Source organism: Cylas formicarius, unplaced genomic scaffold (genome assembly GCF_029955315.1).
Source record: "Cylas formicarius isolate icCylForm1 unplaced genomic scaffold, icCylForm1.1 PGA_scaffold_7__23_contigs__length_41026272, whole genome shotgun sequence".
Classification (NCBI taxonomy): domain Eukaryota; kingdom Metazoa; phylum Arthropoda; class Insecta; order Coleoptera; family Brentidae; genus Cylas; species Cylas formicarius.
The window spans coordinates 25,593,491-25,615,846 of NW_026844352.1; the positions used below are offsets into that span (position 1 = coordinate 25,593,491).

General features: G+C 33.0%; 1 protein-coding gene across 1 annotated transcript in view; it reads left to right on the forward strand.

The window, feature by feature from the left end:
- The first annotated feature begins 326 nt into the window (after nucleotides 1-326).
- LOC132705096 (uncharacterized) overlaps nucleotides 327-22,356 on the forward strand; it is a 115,728-nt gene continuing 93,698 nt past the window's right edge. Inside the window, exon 1 of the mRNA XM_060675527.1 lies at nucleotides 327-406. The gene's annotated coding sequence lies outside the window, so the exon portion shown is untranslated. The remainder of the gene's footprint in view (nucleotides 407-22,356) is intronic.

The following is a 22,356-nucleotide window of genomic DNA, read 5'->3' on the forward strand; positions in this document are numbered from 1 at the left end:
ACGTCACTGTATGACCCAGAACTCCGATGCTTTACATAGAAGGACCAAAACACAACACAAAAATCGGTCGAGTTACAAGACCTGTTGGACCCGGAGGCCTGGAATATCCCGCACCCCATTTCAGTCCCGGTTTTCGCATCCGGGACCCCGCCGCTCGTATTCCAGGTGGCGTTAGCATCCAGCCTGGATCAATCCCGATGGCACCACGCCGTCCATCGCGTCGGAACTCCTACTGGATACAGTTTTAAACCAACCATCGGCCGCTAGAGTCGGTGGCAGAGCGCGCTATATACTCATAGATTAGCGACGCTGTTTGATGCCAAATTAGTTTGAAAGGTTTTGCCGCTTAATGTTGCTTCATAATTTGTCGCAGTTTTCGATTCAAGTAGACCACTGAGTAGATCATGTAAGTTTGACGTCTCGTTCGTTTCGTATCTCAGTGTGTTTTCAACTTTAGAAAGTGCGTGAGTCGAAGTCTCATCAACTTTCTCGACGTTTTCGCATAATATTCATATTCCAGTGCACCGTCATTTAATTCCTAACGTTCTATTGTTTTGTTGGACTAGTAAGATGTGAGAACTCCACGTTGCGTTATTTACCATGCAACAGATGATAAGCGCTGCTCTACGCCACATGTACCGTGCGTTTAATTTACATTGATAACATTTTAATTGGCTGTAACTCTTTTGTTTTTAGAGATATCAAGGTAAACAAAAAAACAAAATGTAGGGTAAGTAGCCACGTCTTTTTCATGTGACGCATAAAACAAATCACAATCAATTTTCTGCCATATAAGCCTACATCGGTAAAAATAGGAAATTTTTATATAATTTCAAAGGATGCCCTGGCTGACAAAAATATGTTTATGTTTGACATATTAGTAAACAACGTTGGTGGTTGAATTATTGTCTCCTTCAAAACAGATATTTCCAAGGCTTCCAAAGACATTTGCAGCAAACGGTAACGTATAAAATGCTAAAAAGGTATGTAGGAATCATAATGTTTTAAATTAAGAAAATAAGGCTAACATATTAGGATTCTGTGAAGCACATCCATCTTCTTTTATTACTAGTGTACTTGAAGAGACAGGTATTTTTCGGGGATCAATCCGCTCAGTTTTAAAATGATATAAATATAATGCATTTAAATTTCGTAAAACTCAAAAACTAAATGAAGAACAATGTCAAAGGAGAATGCAGTTTTGTATGGAATTTTTTCTTTTGGGGACACATAATAAATCACGTCCACAGAACTTCTTGTAATAATGTCGTGGAACTTCGGCAAAGGATTTCAGAGGCAATCAATCATTTAAGAGACAATTCGGAAACGTTACTAAATGCAAGACATTATACAATTAGAGTGTAAGGCAAATGTGTTCAGAAAAATTTGGTATTTAGATAAGTTAAAGAATTTTTTACTTTAGTGTGTCTTGTTATATTTAGTGTTTTTGTTCTACTTTCATTTGTAAATAACTATTATTGTTGCAGTCAGTCACGGCACTCTTGGAAATTATACAAAAATTTCCAATTTTTGCCGATTTGTCAAAAACGAGTATTACATCATTGTAATCGGAATAAGATATTCTATTGACCACATATATAATATACAGGGTGTTCCATTAAAAAAAAATATGATGAAGGTTTTTATGTCAAAAAATTGATAGTGTTTTGTTTTATACGTCACTTGGCTACTAACCCAACATTTTGTTTTTTTTTTGTTTACCTTGATATCTATAAACACAAAAAAGTTACAGCCAATTAAAATGTTATCAAGATAAATTGAACGCACGGTACTTGCCCAATATCCGATTTTTTTTTGTTTTCTTTCATTTGAATTTCAGAATAACATTCGAAAAATTTACACACATATTCGTAGAAAGTTTTTACTTATTATTAAAAAAAGACAAGCAACTTTTCTAAGAACTTGCTCAAATGGAAAATAATTGCATGCACACAATTCTAACTAAAATCGCTTCACACTCAAAAGAGGTCAGTGAAAATCGTGAACAGTTTCAGGATTAGATATCTGCAATCCAAAAGGTATGGGCGGGAATTTTCATATTTGATGGGTCTATTTTATCCTCTACCTCTCCGTTTCTTCATACTGATTATGAAGATTTTGGAAACAAACGTCAAACTGGCTCTCAAACTCAAACTCTGTATGTCAAAAATTAAATAATTAAAAAAATCTCTATTAAAGATATTCTGATAGCCGAACAATTATAAAATATAACAAACAAATCGCTTAGGCACAAGTGAAGATGTGAAAAAGTTATATACATAAGCTCTTATAATTACAATACTCTGTGTAGAGCAGATATGGACGTAAATCAGTTAATTATGAGTCTCTTTCTTTATAAAATCTTTGTGGAAAACCTAACATTAATTTTTGGCCGTATTGTTCTAACATTTTTATTTATGTTTTTTTCATACTTTATTGGCACTTAAGGAAAAGAAACAGATACAATGAGTTTGACAAGCTTCATAGGAAAACCAAGGTAGGCAAAAAATAGGTCGAGTATTTCATTAAAAAATTCGATTAATCATCAATTTAAAGTAAATTTTGGATAAATAAGTTTTACTAAATATTCCAGGAGAAACAAAAACAATATTGACTTAAACTTAAAGCAATAAAATTAATTATGAGTCACTTACTTTATAAAATATTTGTGGAAAACCTAACGTTAATTTTTTGCCGTATTGTTTCTACATTTTTATTTATGTTTTTTCATCCTTTATTGGCACTTAAGAAAAAGAAACAGATACAATGCGTTTGACAAGCTTGATAGGAAAACCAAGATAGGCAAGAAATATGTCGCGTATTTCATTTAAAAATTCGATTAATCATCAATTTAAAGTAAATTTTGGATAGATAAGTTATATTAAATATTCCAGGATAAACAAAAACAATATTGACTTAAGCTTAAAGCAGTAAAATTAATTTTGAAAAAGTATGAAATATTGTTGAATTCTTAACACATTTTTGCTCATCCTTAAATCCTTGATTAATTTTTCTCAAAGAACAATTTTGTTTTTATTAAATGTGATAGGGAAAGTGTTTTACTTTTAATACTTATTACTGTACATAATTGCAATAAAGGCAAACAAAGAAAGTCGCCCAACGTAGCGCATATATTGTCAACAGCAATTACTCGCGGCAACAATTCCACCACATAAAAGTTTTAAAAGCTTTTGTTTGAATTGCGAGCATATTGCTCTTAATAATTCTATTGCTATTACAAATTTGTTTTTCAGATTCTGCAAAATTATCTATAATAGTTTCTTATTCGTACGTCTAAAATCAATCACTGAATTGATAAATTCTTTTCAATTGTCTAAACATAAAGGAAATAATTAAGTCACAATCTGATACCGACCACCGACCCCGTCTGTATATTACATTGAAATTACGAACATTATTAACTGGACTCCGCTTTGCGGACAAGACTACCAACCAGATACATAAAACGACTCGATTTACGCAATCAATTTTGGAAGATCGTTAACGCTTGATAATGTATCTAGCGATTAACTCTGCTTACGAGAGGTTATTGAAACCTGCCAAAAGATTGTACGATCGTGAATAACCTTGTAAAAACCCAGCAAAACTGGATTGTAATTATAAAAATATGCGTTGCCATTCTAGAAGTAATTAAAAAAGGTTATGGAATCACATAAAGAACGTAATTTTTACAATCCCTAATTTCCACGATAAAACAGAGAAAGTGTGTTATAAGCAAACAATTTTTCGACATGTACTATCATTGTACACAGAGTTTTAAGAGCTCATCCCTTAACACAATAAAGAGGCACTGGGTTAATACCGTTAGCAAACCCATAAAAGATAATCCGAATTTCGAGTTTTAGTTTACGCTGTGGCTATAAGCGTCAAGCGGAATTTATGCAACAAGTTTGATAATCACCATTTTAGTCACGAGCGGAGCAAGTGCGACTGCGTGAAGAAATTTATCAAAGTGTGGCATGCTATACTTTTTTTACGAGCATTACTTTTGGCGTATATGTTTGCAAAATATCAGGAATACATTCACTCAGTGGCGTGTGACGTGACTATCAGAACTGTCAAACGTCAAAATAAGAACAAAACTGGCACCAAAGCACCGAAATGGGCCGCGACAATGGTTAGTTAAAGTAATACTGCGCACACTTGATCAGTGAATAATTTTTAACGAGTAGGGAGTAGAAGAAAATATTTTTCTACTCCCTACTCTGCATGTATTCTTCTTGTATTGCAGATTTTATGCAAGTAGTATTTGGGATTTTGTGGAATCGATTGCCAAGTCAACTATAGTAAAAACAGTTCATGATCCATCTCGCTGTAATAGTCACTTCCTTGTATAATGAATGAAAATATAGCTGTACCATCACTCTTTTGCCAAAAACAACATATTGTTACCTTATTTTGAATATTCGGCTCTTAAAATTTAATTCTCTTAGAAGCAACATTTGAAAGCGCCATCAGTCCTCGTCTTGGATCATCTTTCTTCCATTTGAAGACTATTCATTTTGATAAAATGGCTGAATGATTGTAAAGATCAAATAACTTCATGGCGATTTCAGGAGTATGTTCAGGTGATAAACTTTTTGTATAACATACTATATTTGGTAATATTGGTATTTCAAAATTCTTGGTTATACAAACACATTTCTCGATTACAAACAGTATTTTGGCGTTAGTAGTGTTGTTCCTGCTATTCTGCGTTGCCGTTGATCCTTAATTAACAGCAAGGATTATCCATCCTTCAGGGAATATTAACTGACATCGGTATATTATAGCACCAGCAAACTAAGAATTTTTAGACTATATTACTATATTATAATTTAATATCATTTTATAGTAATAACGCTATTAGCTGCACAAACTCAATTATTACATAAATTACTCAGAATACCACATAATAGTTTTAGCGCAATTTACGGCATTTGAGCGACAGTGAATTTTGTGATAATCGCAAAGTTTCCAACTTTAGGGGCTCTTGCCAGAACGTGATAAATGTGCCAGAAATCCTTTTACGACGTTACAATTTATTGGCGTGGGAAGGACGTAAATTTATTTAGTGTAGAAAATTTTCAACTTTTTTTTTCCTAACTAGTTTTTTTGAAAGTTATTGACAAGAGGTTTCTGCGGCTTACATCGGATAAAAGTAATGTAAAGAAATTTTTGTTTAAAAAAGTAGAAGGGCATTAAAGGGAATGGAGAACAATTTTTTTCATATTAATCATATATAAAAAAGAATTGTCCAATTTTCAAAACGGTCAGTATAGGAAATTAAACGTTGAAAGACTTGTCTAGGAAAAGCATCAAAAATAAAATATTTCTGCTGACATTTAGCAATTAGGCAGTAATTGGCAACTAACCCGCAATCATCACCGATATTTAGCTTTCAGCAAATATTGACCCTCGATCTTCACTTTAATTTTGGTTGACGGGGACCTCTGGGGCAAATTTGGCTGATCCTTGTTGGAATTCTAATCCTGCAACATCCGATGTATATGAGGCTGTTTGTCACTTGAGTCATGAATCGACTGACCTTTGCCTCTATCTATATCATTATTTACATTCTGATTATGTGGGAAAGATTCGGAGCTATGAGAGACATTGTGTGAGTGTTGAATCCAAAGTTCTGTTCTGCAAGCAAAGAACCTTCTTGATTGCTAATTATAAGTAGACTGCTTAGAGTAATTAACGATATTATCTTGTCTCCAAGCGTAAGTTAAATAAAGACTAAAGGACTACGAAGTCCATTACACGTTTTATGAGAAACAAAACAGATATTGTTATAAAACTCGATACGTAGCCCTGACGTATAACTTAAAAATATTTTCGCTTTTGCAATGTTGCCGGTTCTATCTGAAATCAGTGGCGACATTGAAATTTCAAACGGAACATATACTTTTTTATTGCATTTTCGAATTCAAAATAAAAGTTTGAACAACTTCCACTAATTGTTTCTACACTTATCTGACATCTTATGCGAAAAAAATAATAAAATAGATAAAGCGTGATATTTTAGCGAACAACCGAATTATCCCATTAACACTTTCGCAGTTTCATTAGCTCATTGGTTTCAAAAGTTATGAGAAAATTGTAAATACCAAAACTGTAAAGATTGTTAGTAGTCAAGTATACAGAGTTCAGTTGACTAATAGTTTTTTAATAGCCGACTAATATTATAGCAATAGTCTTAAAATAAATAGCAAAGTTATATAAATATGACATATTTTATAAAAGATCTAGATTTTCGTAAGAACTTTCAGAAAAAATGGTGTGCCATTTAAGAAAATCGAAATTTATCAATTCAAAATGATCCATATATATTCGTTTATTTTGAACTAGTTCAGGTTCCGTTGAATACATATTTTTTTTACATCATCAGTAGTATAAATATGACATATTTTATAAAAGATCTAGATTTTCGTAAGGACTTTCAGAAAAAATAATATATATGGTGTGCCATTTAAGAAAATCGAAATTTATCAATTCAAAATGATCCAAATATATTCGTTTATTTTGAACTAGTTCACGTTCCGTTGAATATATATTTTTTTTACATCATCTTCGCTAACATCTTAATATTTGCAAGGGTGAAAACTAGTATATTATTTATAATATTGGAAAAACTACTAGGATTAGGTATGTAGGTATTAATAAAAAAGTTAAAGAATGTGGAAACGAATTCAAAACAAAATTTAAAAATAGGATGTTCCATTTAAACAAATGTATGGTTTATTGGGCACCCTTTTTGAGTCACCCTGTATACTTTGAAATCATTTTGAAACTAGTGAGATATTCAACTTTACTCTAGCGTTAACTCCCCCTGCACTTAGAAATTGTGCATTTAAAACGATAATATTTTATACAGGGATGCCGAAAAAGGACAGAGAAATATAGTAACAATAAAAAGTGTTTTTTTTAATGCACACTTACATGGTTTTAAATCCTGTTGACTAGGATAACAAATTAACTTCTACCAACGAGGTTGTCCATGGCTGGCTTTTATTCGAACTATATATATACAAATATATATAGCACATACAAAGTAAAACCTGTCGAAATGACTATCATCGGCCATAAATACTGCAAAATCTTATTGGTTGGAGGTAAGATTTAAAATCTGGCGCTAAATGATTTTCTAATAAAGTAGTTATTTTTATACCAATGTCTGTTTTATGGTGCATCGGTACCTTCCATATATTAAACTGTTTTCGGTAGTCCTTTATATGGGTGTCTATTCATCTCACTAGTAACACTGACGCCAATACTATTATTAACGAAGGAATAAAGGGTATCAACGATTTTTTAAAAAGTATGTTTTTTTTGCGGTTAATCAATTTCAGGTATGTAAACAAATTTTCGATACTTGATATTTTCACGCATCGTGGTTTATTACAGAAATTTAAATGTACAAATTCGACTATCTTTATGAAACACTCTGTTTATGAGATAATATCTTCAGCTGCTCGAACTTGGGGTTCGTTTTGATTAGTTTCAGTTGACGCGTGCCCGGAAAGGTAATTAACAATATCAAACTTTAGCTGACTTCTTCCAAAAATAGACATATCCTTGGCAGTACATAGTCATTGTTCAGTTTTCGGTCTCACTTTTAAGACTTGGAGTTACCCTATATAAAAGACTGCTTGCAATATTGAGCTTGGCAGGCAGTAGTCGCGCGATATTAAATCCTATTACAAAAAATTAAAAAACGCGAAATATTTTTTTATCAAATTTTCTTTGACTTTTTACAAAACTTCTGTGAAGTTTCAGTTAAGCTCTAAAGAAGCTAACGTTAGCAAGTTCAACTCAACAAAAACCAACGTAGGAGGCATACAGAAGTTTTGTAAAAAGTATTACAGTAGCCTGTGTGAAAAATTAAATTTTCTTTTCTTCCGAAAAAAGGGCGTAATAAAATATCAAAACCGATTACACGTAATGTCCGTGAAAAGGAAACGATTCATTTGTATAAACGGTCCATAAATTTCGTCTACAGAAGCAACAGATAGCTGCGGTTGATACGAAGTGTTGGGTTGCTCCAATCGATAACTGCAGGACCGTGAGGCCGCCGCGACGCTTGGCAATGTGAAAATTTTATTTCAGCTTTTCTGTCGCTCAGTACCTGCTTTTGATTTAGATAATTTATCTAAATAATTCTTATCAAATCGGCTTTGATATCAGCTGTACACTGTCATTTTAGAAAGATGAAGGAAAACACATTAAAACAGCAACCGGTGCGTGAAAACCGTCGAGCAAGAAAACATCAGCCCGTTAGGAAGACAGATTATTGGGACTTCTAAAAACGACCCATTCAATTCAAGTAACTTGCATGGTAGAAAAGCAAGAAAAGTCCCTCTACTATCTTCAAAGAACTTTACACATTGCTTAAAGTGTGCTCAAGGCCGTTGAAATTGGAACAGTGAAATGGCATCATATACTATGGAGCGATGAATGAAAAATAAAAAATAAGTCTCGATGACAGGCGATATGTTAGAAAAACGCTCAACCAGGAACTATTACCAAACATGCCATCACAACTATTAAACATGAAGGGGGTAATCCAAACTTGAGGGGAGCTTTTTCTTGGTATGCTGTAGGACCAATTTACTGGATAAAGGAGATCATGGACGAAAATGAATATACATGTACTTCATGAGGAAATATCAATTGGACAATGATCCAAAACATACTTCTAGAGCAGCCAAAAAGTTTTTTGTCACAGATCTCAAGTTGACTGAGATTCTTTGGACTTACCTTAAAAATGCAGTTGGCAAGCATGGAACAAGAAATAAGTTAGATTTTAGGAAATAATTAAAGCCGAATGGGAAGCAATACCAGTAGAATTTTGTCGGTGGCTTATAAACTCAATGCCCAAAAGATGCAATTAATTATTAGTTGTTAATTGATAAAAAAAAATCGAGTTTTTAATTTTTTGTTATTGAATTTAATATTCCGTGACTACTATAATCGAATCGGTCGAAGAATGTTTCGATAATTCCAAGTATGCCAAAAAGAATTTATACATTTAATTTTCTTAAAAAAAAAAAACAAGATACAAAAAAAATATTCAGGGATGACAATTTGTTTACATACCTGAAATTGTTTAACCTTGAAAAAAATTTTTTTTTAAAGTCATTTGCAGCCTTTATTTTTTCGTTAATAATATTGGTATCAGTGTTATGGTTAGTTGAACGAATAGACACCCATATAAAAGACTATCAAAAACATTTTAACCTATGAAGGCAATCTATATGAAGCACCATAAAACAGTCAATGCAATAGAAATAACTACTTTATTAGAAAATTATTTATCGCTAGATTTTAAATATTGCTTCAAGCCAATAAGTTTTTGCAGTATTTATGGCCGTTGATGGTATGATAGTCATGGCGACAGTTTTTACTTTGGATGTGCTATTTTGTATTTTGTCAAAATATGGCCAAATCTCATTAAACGTTCACGGAAAAAACGAGTTAAGTGTCCGGAGATCGCCAATATTATGATGCAATAGGTTTGGCAAATTAAAGAGGTTTCAATTAATTTTCTCAATTCTCAATAAACGAACGTCTCAAGAAATCTGTAAACAAATTGATGAAACCAGCAAATGTCATAAGAATATGCTTGGTGTCATTGCTCACCAAATCTTTCCTAGTATACTATACTTTTTCTACAACATTTGTTTTGACTTTCAGAACTGAAAAAACGTCAAACTAAATTCCAGCTAGAGCAATTTTGTAGTTCATTACTGGATGAAGTAAATGGACACATGAATTGTATTGTCAGTTTTGAAATCCGCATCTAAAAATGGTAGCAATGTAGCTAAGACATACAGATGATTTTTGATTACGTCACTATACATGACGTAACTGCACAACTGTTCTGACTCATAAACCTCTAATTAAAATACAGGAAACTCCCGAAGTGATTCGCCACCAGTATAGAACGTAGCTGAGGTCTAAAAATGAAACAAAAGCGCAGAATATAGACTATTAACAGACAAAAAATGACGTATTTAGGGAGTAATTACTGTGTATGTCGAATAAATTGTAGTCAACGAGTCCTTAACTTTACCTATTACCTTTCCTTGCAGCATTATTGTAAATTTTTATTTGTTAAAGTTTCGAAACTTTCTCAACGCTTTTCTGGTGAGAATTATGACGTAAATTTGTCATCAAATATAAGACTAATTTACTTAATGTACACAGACCTACTACCAAGTTAAGAAAAATAAATTAATTAAAAAGTCGATATCTCCAGAATGTGCGCTGCACTTAAACTTCCATTGAGGATATTTTATTTAACAACACTGCATTTAGCTTTTAGAGAACTTTTCAGCTACTTTTTAACAAAGCGCGTTTCCCAATAAAGAAACAACTCCTGCTTTTATTCTAAATATAGCTGTTGGTAAATGGAAAATGGATCTCGGAAATAACCAAATGCAATAATGACTTAAGCGGATCACATTTTCCGGCAAACGGAGAATTTACATATTAAAGGGTTTCCGGAGCTGAACCGATTGATTTAGCAATGTTTTTCTTTGAGGATTAAACGAGGGTTACAGAATTATAATTTTGATGGTTTTGCTAGAATTAAAATTATCCGAAAACTATTTTAATCTGTATGTATTTATATACACAAAAATTTACACCCTTGATAATGCAACGTTTTATAGATAGTTTTTCAATTCTGTTAAAACTGAAGATGTTACAGTCTGAAACGAATCGTTTCTGAGATACTGCTGCACTGGAAAAAAATTCCTTTAACTCTTGATAGGGATAATAATAATGTATTTACTTAAAACTTTTCTGCAATATGTCTGTGTATTTCTTTTTAAGAAGCAACTCTAATTTAATAAAATAAATAATTATAAATATAACTCTGTCTAGTATTGTCTTGGTATTTGTAATATTTTGGAAAAGGAGAAAAGGACATGGTGGACGATACAGAATGAAAAAGGAACTTAACCTTCGCTTTAAAAATATAACAGCACAAGATATTCAAACATTTTTAAATAAGTGTGAAGTGTGCCTTAAAAAAAGGGCGAATGAAAAGAAAGGCTTGATGGTTAAGCCAATGGTGTTTTCTCATTTTAATTCAAGATGTCAAGTAGATTTAATTGCCTTCCAATCACAGCCAGATGAAAAATTTAAATTTATATTGGTATACCAGGACCACTTAACAAAGTTTGTCATTCTTAGAGCTCTTAAGAATAAGACAGCTAATGAAGTTGCTGATCAACTCCTTCGAATTTTTTTACTATTTGGGACACCATCTATTTTGCAATCGGACAATGGTCGACAATTTGTTAACCACGTCATTGCTGATTTGAAAGGTTTGTGGCCTGAATTAAAAAGTGTGGAGCGTGCGAATCAAGATATTGAGAATATTTTAACCACATGGATGCAACAAAATCAAACCAGTAATTGGAGTAGATGACTGGATTATGTGCAGTTTATGAAAAATCGAGCCCTTCACGCTGGTATAAAGCGAAATCCTTACGAGGCAATGTTTGGACAACCCGCCAAGGTCGGTCTTACCTCTTCTTCCTTACCACACGAGGTATTAAACAATATAAACAGTGAAAAAGATTTGGAGAAAATTCTTGAAAATGTCAACGGTAATAAAGAAAGTGTCCAGGAGAGGTACCGGAAGTTGATAGAGGACGGGGAGATTCTCGTGCAATATTGGGATGTTTATAAACCAAAACGGATGATGACTATTTTCAAATTGGAACACGCAATGGAATTTTAAAAGGGTTGTATTCCAGATCTCAGTTTAGCGTGTCTCCCGAAAATATATTAACGCCAAATGATATTCAAGACAATGCCATTGAATTACCATTACGAACTATTGCAACCAAACAGTCGATAGGTACCGGACAGGGATTTTCTAAATGCTAATGTAAAACAAAATGCACAACAAATAGATGTGCATGCCTTAAAGCAAAAAAATTGTGCAATCCCAAATGCCATGGAAGTTTGAATTGTTCAAACAAATAAAGTGTTTTTCTTATTTATAAATGTGTTTGTGTTTCAAATTATTTTCTTTCTATGTTAGGTGCTTTTGTATTTTTATGTTATAACAAGCTCTAGTGCAATAATCATCGAGTCAATAATTAATTTAATTATTCGCTAAACTAAATTTTATTTTGAAATTGATCAATTAACGCTTTGACTGCAGTTGGTCAGTAACTGCATGCATTACCTAGTTAATGCATGCAGTTACTAGTTAAAGTGTTAAGTAGAGATTTAGTCTGAAGGAAGTTTGTTTGTAAACTATCATGGTAACTGAATAAAAAAAATTGTCAAATAACCTGGCATAAATTGTCAATTACTTCAATCGATATCTGACTTTCCTAAAGTTTTCCGACCGATGCCACTAACCCTTCAGCACTGAGGTCTTTTTAATTGTTACGTAAATAGAGTAAACAGTCTTATATTTTCCTCTCTTTTTTGGAGTGGATCTTGGATGATTAATTGCATGTTACGACTGTTTTTAGCAAAACGTATTAATATGTAGACATAACTGTGTTTTGTACATTGCAAACAAAAAAAGTGAAAAATCTTGGTTGACAAATGAGTTAAACCAACCGCATTATGACGGCGGATAAGCACCAAACATTCTTCCGCTTGATGACTGAGAATTGTAGCTTGAGTCAACGCAGATAAATGCGCCCAAGGGAGGCAACATTAACCAAACAAACTTAAATTCGGGAACACATAGTGGCAAACTTTAAACGGTTAATTGAGTCGCTTCCTGAGCTTTACCTGAAAGCTCCACGTGAGTAAATTTAAAGTTTCGAAAGTTTACCGGCAGATTTGACAGGCCCTACAAAGCATTACATAAGCAACAATTTCGCTATGTTACCCCATAGTTCGTGGTTTCAATAGATAATAAAGTATTCCACAATCGCGCAATTTACTCTAATTAACAAGAACAAATTGAAGAACTTTCCAATGCAGCCATGTTGAATTCTTGTTTTCATAGAAATTTTAACGAGTATTTACGAACAGGAAAATGATGCAAATTCTGTATACCACAGTTGTCATATTTGATTAATTCATGTGTTTGGGTGACATTCCCAGAAACTTTCCTAAACACTAAAACAAAGTCAACAAAAATTAGTTCTTGCTATATGTACAATGTAGAAAATCAGGTACTTACGTAAAATTTAATATTTAGTATAAAATAATTTAATACTTTTTTTAAATACAAATATATTACAATGCAATGTAAATGGGCTTTTACACTGCTCAGTGCACGGTCTGACTACTGAAAGAAAATAATAATACTGACATCAAAGTTTAACAAAATAAATATTTCAAATTATTACTAATGCATACTTCGTAATTACCTATAGTTATAGATCATAATAAGCCGATTTATATTATTATCTGAATGAATGAATGAAACTTCTAAAAACTCACTTTTTATAACTTGATTTTAAAAAATATAGTTTGCCGCTGCATAGTTTTCAGTTTCCCAGTTTGTATTATTTGACACGGGAATCTTGTGTAGTTATGGCAGAGCACTGTTCTCAGGACGAAACATAACGATATTTCTGAATAAATTTGATAAAACATCAGCGCACTAGTACTGTTCACTTTCCGCAAAAAATAAAGACTAAATTTTTAAAAACAAAAATCTCTTCTTATAAAAAGAACACATTTCCACCTACTAATTAACTTCTAAAATAATCATTTTAAATTTTTAAATTTACGACTGCAAGCAGCACTCCTTTTTATGCTATCAGCGGGTGAAAACTGTTTATCTGTGACAGCATTGTACCTAATTCCAGTTATTCTTTGGGATTTTAAAGTAATGTCAAATTAAAAGTCTGATGCTTTATGCTTATAAGAATACATATTCCACTAATTCTTACAGCATATATCAGAAGTTAAATTATATTTTCTGACCCTATACTGACAAATAATACAATTTTAATTATTGTGTACTTTACTTTAAAATTCCAGAAACTCAACAATCGAAAATGTTAACATACAACAAAAGAATTAAACTTTTTTATTATCGTTAGCATTATCATGAGAACCGCTCTCCTATTCCTATGCGAGAGCCGAACTTTTTGACCAATTAAGTAAGAATGTTAACGTATATTGGGTACGTGCAAAAGTGGACACTTGCTATAGGGAATAAGGGTTTGCCTCGTTATAACAATTAAGTTCGGAAATAGTTCCTCAAGTGGCTCCCTAGTTTCGTCGGATATTTCTGTATAGGACCAGCTACTATACTATACAAGTGTCCTATTCAAAAAAAGAAATCTTTTCAATATTCACTTGCATGTTTCTTACGTTTGTACACTTAGAAAACTAACACAATTTGAATAAAAATATGGAAGTATAGAAAATGTCCTTTAAAGATATTTCGTTTTTGAATTATTAATTATTGTTGGCAAGCTTAATAAGTATAAACTATATATATATATAAGGTTTGGAACACCCCGCTTTTGTACTACTTTAAATTTCTTCGTCCTTTACAGAGTTGGGTGGGGCTGTTCACTGACACCAGCAATGCTTTATTAGTGGTTGCTGAATCGCGTGTTTCCACACCTGGGTTGTGCAAAAAGTTGTTGTGCTTGTTATGAAAACAATTTCTTTAAATTTGCACTTTTTTACGTGACATGTGATCAACACCGACTTCTGAACGTTTTATATTAAATTGCTTGAAACAAACGTGCACTGCTATCCCAGATTTTAATGTTTCGTCATTCCGTGTGCGTTTCTTGTTTTATTCGAGTTCCATATTTGGTTTTCGTTAAGGCACTGCTTAAAGTCGGTCTTTGCTTTAAAAAAAGAGTATGTCTTCGTCGGGTGTCCACAGAACTGGTCATAATCCTGTTGAAGATTTCACCTTATTTGAAAATGCCTTAATTGAAAAGTGAGCTTCTGCCGGATTGCTTGTTATGTCCTACCCCACAGGTGGTAACGGTGCTAATTATTAGGAGTCGTTAATCTCTGGTGCTAGTCTTTTGTTGTTGATGTTCTCGAATAAAATGCAAATTTAGAATGTTAGGTACTCCCAACTCTAAAGTGAATTTTGTCAGCTTTTGTCAGTCGAACAGTCTGGCTAATAATCCTATTCAGTTCATCTCGTTTGTAGCTTCTTCAAAAATGCATTTTTGCCCTTTCAAATTATATAGACCTTATAAAAATGCAGACATCCGATAAATTGTAATGTAATGTCAAGTTAACAGAGTAAATACTGCAAGTAGCTTTAGCTGCATATGAAAAATTAAAGTTTAATAGCAATTACAAAAAACAAGATAGATAAATAGACCGGGCATAAGATTTTTAATAAAAATATGGAAGTGTTTATTAGATTTTATTGTTGTTGTAACATTTGTAGCTCTTCTTATAATTACTTTTGAATACTAATGGAGACTGATAGATATTAAAATTTATTTTTTCTACTCACTTCTGTAAAACACCTAATTATTATTATTAAGTGTAATTTTACCACGTCAGTTTCGTTTCCCACGGCCACTTCAGACATTTCCAGGATATTACCGGAGGGGTTTGAGAGCAATCGGATGTTTTCGGAGGTATTATCGCACGGCATGAGTTTTGACGTTTGTCAATTGTATCAGTGAATGTATTAGTGTCGTTTTGCAAAAATGTATCCAAAAGCACGTTAGGTAACATATAAACCCTGCCACAAAAATTTAAATGTGATTAAACCAACGCATTACAAAGTAACTTACAAGTATCTTGTGAAGGGTAGTGCCTATGGCCGTATAGTGATTTCAAGTTACTACATGCAGATCTTAGTTTTGCCGTTATGTGTAGCCTAAAGCCTACTTTTGAATCAATCAATTGTTTTATTTTCATATAGCTTAATTTGAATATTGTTTTTACTCACGAAATTTGAGCGTTACTCCCAAAAACAATAGCAGAAGATTTAGATGGATTAAATGCTTTAGCGCACTTATCTGAAAATGAGAAGTAAATTTAGGTGTTGTCAGCATAGAAGCTACAATGACCAACAGATTTAGAGAAGCTGAATGTACATAGAATACACAAAAGAGGACCCAAAATAGTACACTGCGGCACCCCCGTGTGCAAGTTTAATGATACAGAATATTTGTTATTTGTGTACGATCAGACATAAAATTATATACCATATTAAAAGCGCTTCCGCTAAAACCAAAGCACTGAAAAAAATACAGTAATTGAAGTGAGAGCCGAAAAATAAACATAAATACTAAAACTATAACAATTAAAAAAAATCAACACTCTCAATAAAATGTTGATATTAATATTGATATTAATATTATATCGCTTTCCACTCGATGCGTCACATCAATGCAATTAACATACAACCTTGATCAAAAAGTTCCCGGAATTTATTCATAAAATTGAAAATGCAACTTTCTTTATCTAAATCTATATTATCAACTTCAAAGTAATCCCCGTCGAATGCAAGACTTATGTCAACGCTTGATCCAATCCTCGAAACACTTTGTATATTCGGTTTTCGGTAAGTCCATCAGTGCTCCCTGCGGTTTTTCCATTACTGCTGGCTGCTTTGACTCGATTAAACAGAAAGAAGTCACAGGAAGCCGAATTCGGTGGCTGTTGGAAGGTATTTGTTGCTTTTTTTTTCAAAAAATTATGAACAATAACGGCATTGTGCAAGGTGCAAAATTCACGAGTTTTCTGCCCACATTTCTGGTCTCTTCCGGTGAACTGCTTCACGCAATGTCTCATAATGCCCAAATGATACCCTTTGTTTACTATCTGGCTTTCTAGTAAAAATGCATAATGCATTGCACCGTTGTGATCCGTGGAAACCGTGAGCATTGCCTTCTTTTTTGTCTCAAAACGACGTTTTTTTTTGTAGTTTCTACTAATTTGGTGAACGCCACTCACTTGCCTGATGTCTGGATTGCGTGTCGTACTGATAAACCCAAGTCATCTATTTTGCGATGTCAAAAGATTTTCTTTTTTCAGGAAATTGAGGTCTTTTGGCAACCACTGTGCTGCTATACGATACAAACCTAAATAATTAACCAAAATGTCGTGGACAGATCCATATGCAATGTTCGAGTCCTCCGCTATCACTCTTGTGGTTAATTTGCGAATATTTGCGGTGCGATATAGATCTTTAATTGACTCATAGCCACTTTTGACCGCTCGTGCTACTGGTAAATGACTGTGTTTTTCGCGCACAATTTAACACAAATTTGTTCTTGCAAATTCAAATCCAAAATTGTAAAAAACCGCCTACACACACCTATCCCTGTGTATATGAATGTATTCTTAGCTACCTAGCTTTTGCAAATGTAACACTATGACGCTAAAGGAAATGTCAACAACAGGTGTACCAACTTTTTGAATAAGGGATTATATGATACCGTGGAATACCGGAAAATTTACTTATTGTCACTATAAGCATCTTTAGACAATATTGCTTTGGGACTTTTTTAATCACTTTGCTCACAAATTTCAGAATAGTATATAAATATAATATATAATATAATAGAATAATAATAAAAAAATATAAATACAGCATTTATTTGCTTTGACGTTTTAAGTATTTTACAGTACCTGAACCGCAGACCTTCGCAGGACCGTGACAAAACCCATTCCAACAGGTGTTTATTCTTCATTAAGTAGGTCTTCCCTGAGATAGACCGTCAAGAGTACTTGTAGAAACTTGAAATTTTTATTTGAAACGTAAATGGACCATTTTAAATTTGATTAAGCATTGATGCTGAGGGGCATTCTCGAATAAGTAGAAGCGTTTGTTTTAACATCAGGTGATATGTATCGTTCTTTAGAGTGTAATCTAAATTGCAGTATGTTCGTATATATTACGGAGGTATTTGACTGTGATCCTTCCAATAAGTACGTATTTGTGTACCTGACTCTCGATCTTTGACCCTGCAAAGCCTTTTTCACTGGATAGTTCAAAGGGTAAGTACCTGTACTCTATTTAACTTCAGGTAAGTTTGAAAATAACCATTTTTGTCTTTTGTGCCTGTCGCTTAACAACATTCTTCTTCTTGCATTTTTGTGTCTTTTGCATAGTTTTTCGATTTGTAAACAACAGACTTCTTTAAGACTATATTTACGTCATAAAAATACAGATAAATATTTTTTACAATTAAACATTTTTTTAAGGTACCTGTTTTTTAACACTTTAAAATGTAGAGACCGTGGAATGAATCAGATGTGCCCCTGTTAGAGGAAGACAGAAACAACGCAGACTTTCAAGACGAAGTGAAATTGGTAGTCGAACCTCTTGACAATTTAAAAGACGAACTACCTCAGCAAAAAAAAAACGGATCCATTTGTCTTCGGATTCTAAACAAATTGTTTTGAATGTTTAGTAGTAGGAGCTCCAATAAAAACATAGACATAGAACGTAGTAAATTGTTACTTCCTACTAATTTTTTTATGTACATGTTTCAAGAATTGCTCGGCTAAAAAGATTGAAAACATACTTATATCCCGCTTGTTAGTGTAGGTAGATAAATTCCTAATACGGTCCTGGAAGGGTACAGGGAATTCTACAAGGGGCTGCGATTTTGGAGTAATAAACAGTAGGCACAGTTAATCACGGGGTCAGTTGTAAAAGCACTATAATTCTGGTCGAAGTATACCTTGTTTTACTACACATATGCGTTTGTTGACATCCCAAAACTGAACCAAGACTGTAGACTGTAGACTCTTCTCATCTCATTCTTTTTTCTTTAACTTTTCGCACAATACCATGAAAATTTTCCAGTTCATCAAGAATTCGTTATCAAATATCGAAAATCAAAATACCTCATATGTTAGAAGGCAATATCTATATTTAATCTGAATTTGGAAGCAATTTTTAAACAAATATCAGCTCCATCGGCGAGATAGCACTGTGTCTATGCGATAATGAAAATAAACTTGCCCTGTAGGAATGCGAACCATTCGTTTGACGTATTTCGGATGGCTACTGCTCACGAAAATATTGCGCAGTTATTTTCCGCGATGCGGGTTTCATAAGCCCGGATGGAAAAAAATTCAACCCGAGATTAAATTTCGACAATTAGAAACTCATCAGCCAAAAGCCTAGCGGACGCGCACTGAATACATATAGATACTCTTTTGTGATACAAATGACAGTGAGCGTATCGGAATATAAAATGTACAAAGAATAGTTGAGCGTAATTTGATTGTCCGCAGCCTTTTATTAAGTCCACATTGGACAATTTGCCCCCTGTTTGAATTAAAAAAGAAATGTAACAGCACTTACAGTTATGAACCATTTGATGCTAAAAATTCTATCCCATTTTGAAAGTATATTTTTCAAACGGAAATAAGGAAGGGGGTCATCAAAGTTCTTTGGTTGCAGACTGAACTAATATTATCTTATAATTGATTGAAAAGAGGCGTTGGCTATAGTCGATCAAGATATAGGTTAACAAAATAGCCAACTAAAGTTTGCAGGGGCGCGTTATATTATCTATCAACGATGAGTAGGACAAAAGAAACGAAAATTTGGAATTTTTTTTTGTGAATATTTGCTAGGACTAGCCAAAGATTACTTTAGGCCTTCTCACAAACGCTCTAAACTAAAAATGTACACGAAATGGAGTGACAATTACATTTTTAGATTACTCAAAAGTTCAATGCGCGGATGTTAACAAAGGCACCAATTATTACCTAATTAAGCGAACGTGGTCCAATTAGACTTAGCAAATATCGAAACCGGAGAACTGCCGAAGCGCTATTTGAAATAATTCCAATTTCAGATGGAGTGAAGTGAGCTAGTAAATTTGCCACAACTTTGGCATGAAAACTTCGAGGTGCCCAATTTGGATAATGGGATGAAATTTATCTTAATTAGTGACGAAAACGTATATTAACAGAAATTCTTATAAAAAATATCACAAAATCAGATCCTTAAAAGTTTGCCGTCGTATATCGTTCCAATAGAAGGACAGCGTTTGGCTGGTATAACACGCCCCCCCCCCCTCCCTGCTTTAAAATTTATTCTCATTAGCTATTAACAGAATTTTTGATATTGTTTTATACCTGGTGTCAATAAAGGTTTTATAAATAAAGTATGGCTACACTTTCACATATAAAACAACTGAATAGCACTTCCAGTTTTACCTGTATATTTCTTGTATTCTGTGGGTGAATAAAAGTAGGAAATGTTCTTCATCTTTTTCCGATAGCTCTAATGGTTTTAGAGGTAAAAGCGTTAAAAAAATTCATTTTTTGTCAATTTAAACAAGAAGAAAGCATATTTTAACCAAAAAAATAACATGCTGAGTATTTTTTAAAGAAAACAATTTAGTACAAGTAAAAAAAACTTTCGCTGTTACCGGAAGTACACTGAAATCTCGAAGACAATAGCCGAAAATTTAGATGGATTAAATTTCAAAACATTGTAAAAACTAGACAACTCATAATTGACAGGTACTTCAGTATACTTTAATGGAGTTATCTGAAACGAAGAGATCTAGAGAAGCCGAATGCATATACAATATACAAAAGAGAACCCAAAATAGTACCCTGCGGCACCTCCGTGTCTAAGTTTAATGATACAGAATATTTGTTATTTAAGACTACACACTGTGTACGATCAGATATAATAGTATATTATGAAACAAGTGCGGTAAACGCCATTTGATTCACGAGTTTATTTGACACGAGCGAAGCGCAGCGGAACGAGTTTTTAATAAACGAGTGAGTTAAAAAGTTTACCGAACGTGTTGCATACTATAATTTTTCTACTACCGTTAGTTTTTGGGTACATTTTCGTAAAACAAAACAAATACATTCACTGACATGACCGTCAGAATTGACAAACGTCCATATTCAAGGCGTGGGAAATATATCCGAAAACATCAGATGGCTCCTAAATCCGTGCGGTAAAATCCCGGAAATGTCCGAAGTGGCTCGGATTCATGGGAAACGAAACTGACGTGGTAAAGTGACGCTTCCCGTACGCTAAATCGGTGGGTAATGAGGTATTTTACAACCGGGAGTAGAAAAAGTTATATACCATATTGGAAGCGTTTTCGCTAAAACCAACGCACTGAAAAAAATACAAAAACTGAAGTGAAAACCGAAAAATAAACATAAATACTAAAACTATAACATGTAAAAAAATCAACACATATTAACATTATATCGCTCTCCACTCGATGAATCACACCACCACACTTAACATACCAGCTTGATCAAAAAGTTTCCGGAATTTATTCATAAAATTATACTAGCTAGCCATTAACAGAATTTTTGGTATTGTTTTTCCTGGTGTCAATAAAGGTTTTATAAATAAAGTATGGCTACACTTTCACAGATAAAACAATTGAATAGCACTTGCGGTTTTACCCGTATATTTTTTGTATTCTGCGGGTAATTCCAAGTATGAAATGTTCTTCATCTTTTTGGATAGCTCTAATAGTTTTAGAGGTAAAAAAGTTCAATAATAAATCAAGAACCAAGAATAAATTTTTTACGTCAATTTAAATAAGAAGAAAGCATATTTTAACCAAAAAAAAATGTCGGATTGAGTATTTTTTAAAGAAAACCATTTGGTAAAAGTCAAAAAAATCTTTCGCTTTTACCGGAAGTACATTGAAAATTGTACGGTAGTGGTTTACTCTACCCACAGAAGTCTCCTTTTTATTGTCCTGGGTTCAGTTTATAATAGCGTTTTCATGTATTTCCAATCATTTTTGAGATATTTGCAATTTAAATTTTAAAGTCAAACTAATTTCAAAACCGTGTGGCACCGAGTAGAAAATACATATTTAATATGAGACCGTGAAAATGACGGTATTTCTTATTTCAGTATTAAAAACAAACGAACCATAAATTGACAATAACAAATAATAAAATAAAAACCATTTCCGGTTATACCTATAGTTATTAAACAATTTTAGGAAAACAACCAGATGCAACTGACACATTTGTAATATGCACTTTGACGGAATAATAAACTAGTTGTGGGGAACAAAAAATAATAAAATAAATTCAAAAAGTATAAAGTAAATCAGCCATAAATTAAATTCTCAAAATGTTGTCCACTGGCATTTAAACGCCTAATAATACGTTCTTCGAATTTTTATTGGAGTGATTGGCTCTTAGGTATTCTTTAATTTTATTTGTACCATCGGCGGCATTTTGGAATGGTGTTTTATACATCTTTTCTTTAATGTGAAAATTTTCGTATAAGTTTTCGTCTACATATCCTTGGAATTGTGAGCGTGAGCCATAATATTTTCTTGGATTATTTTCATATACCTTTCAGTTTAATGGCACTCGAAAAAAAGTTTGTCAAATGAAACAATTACCTAGCCTAATAAAATAACCTGGGTTAGAAGGGTCCATCTC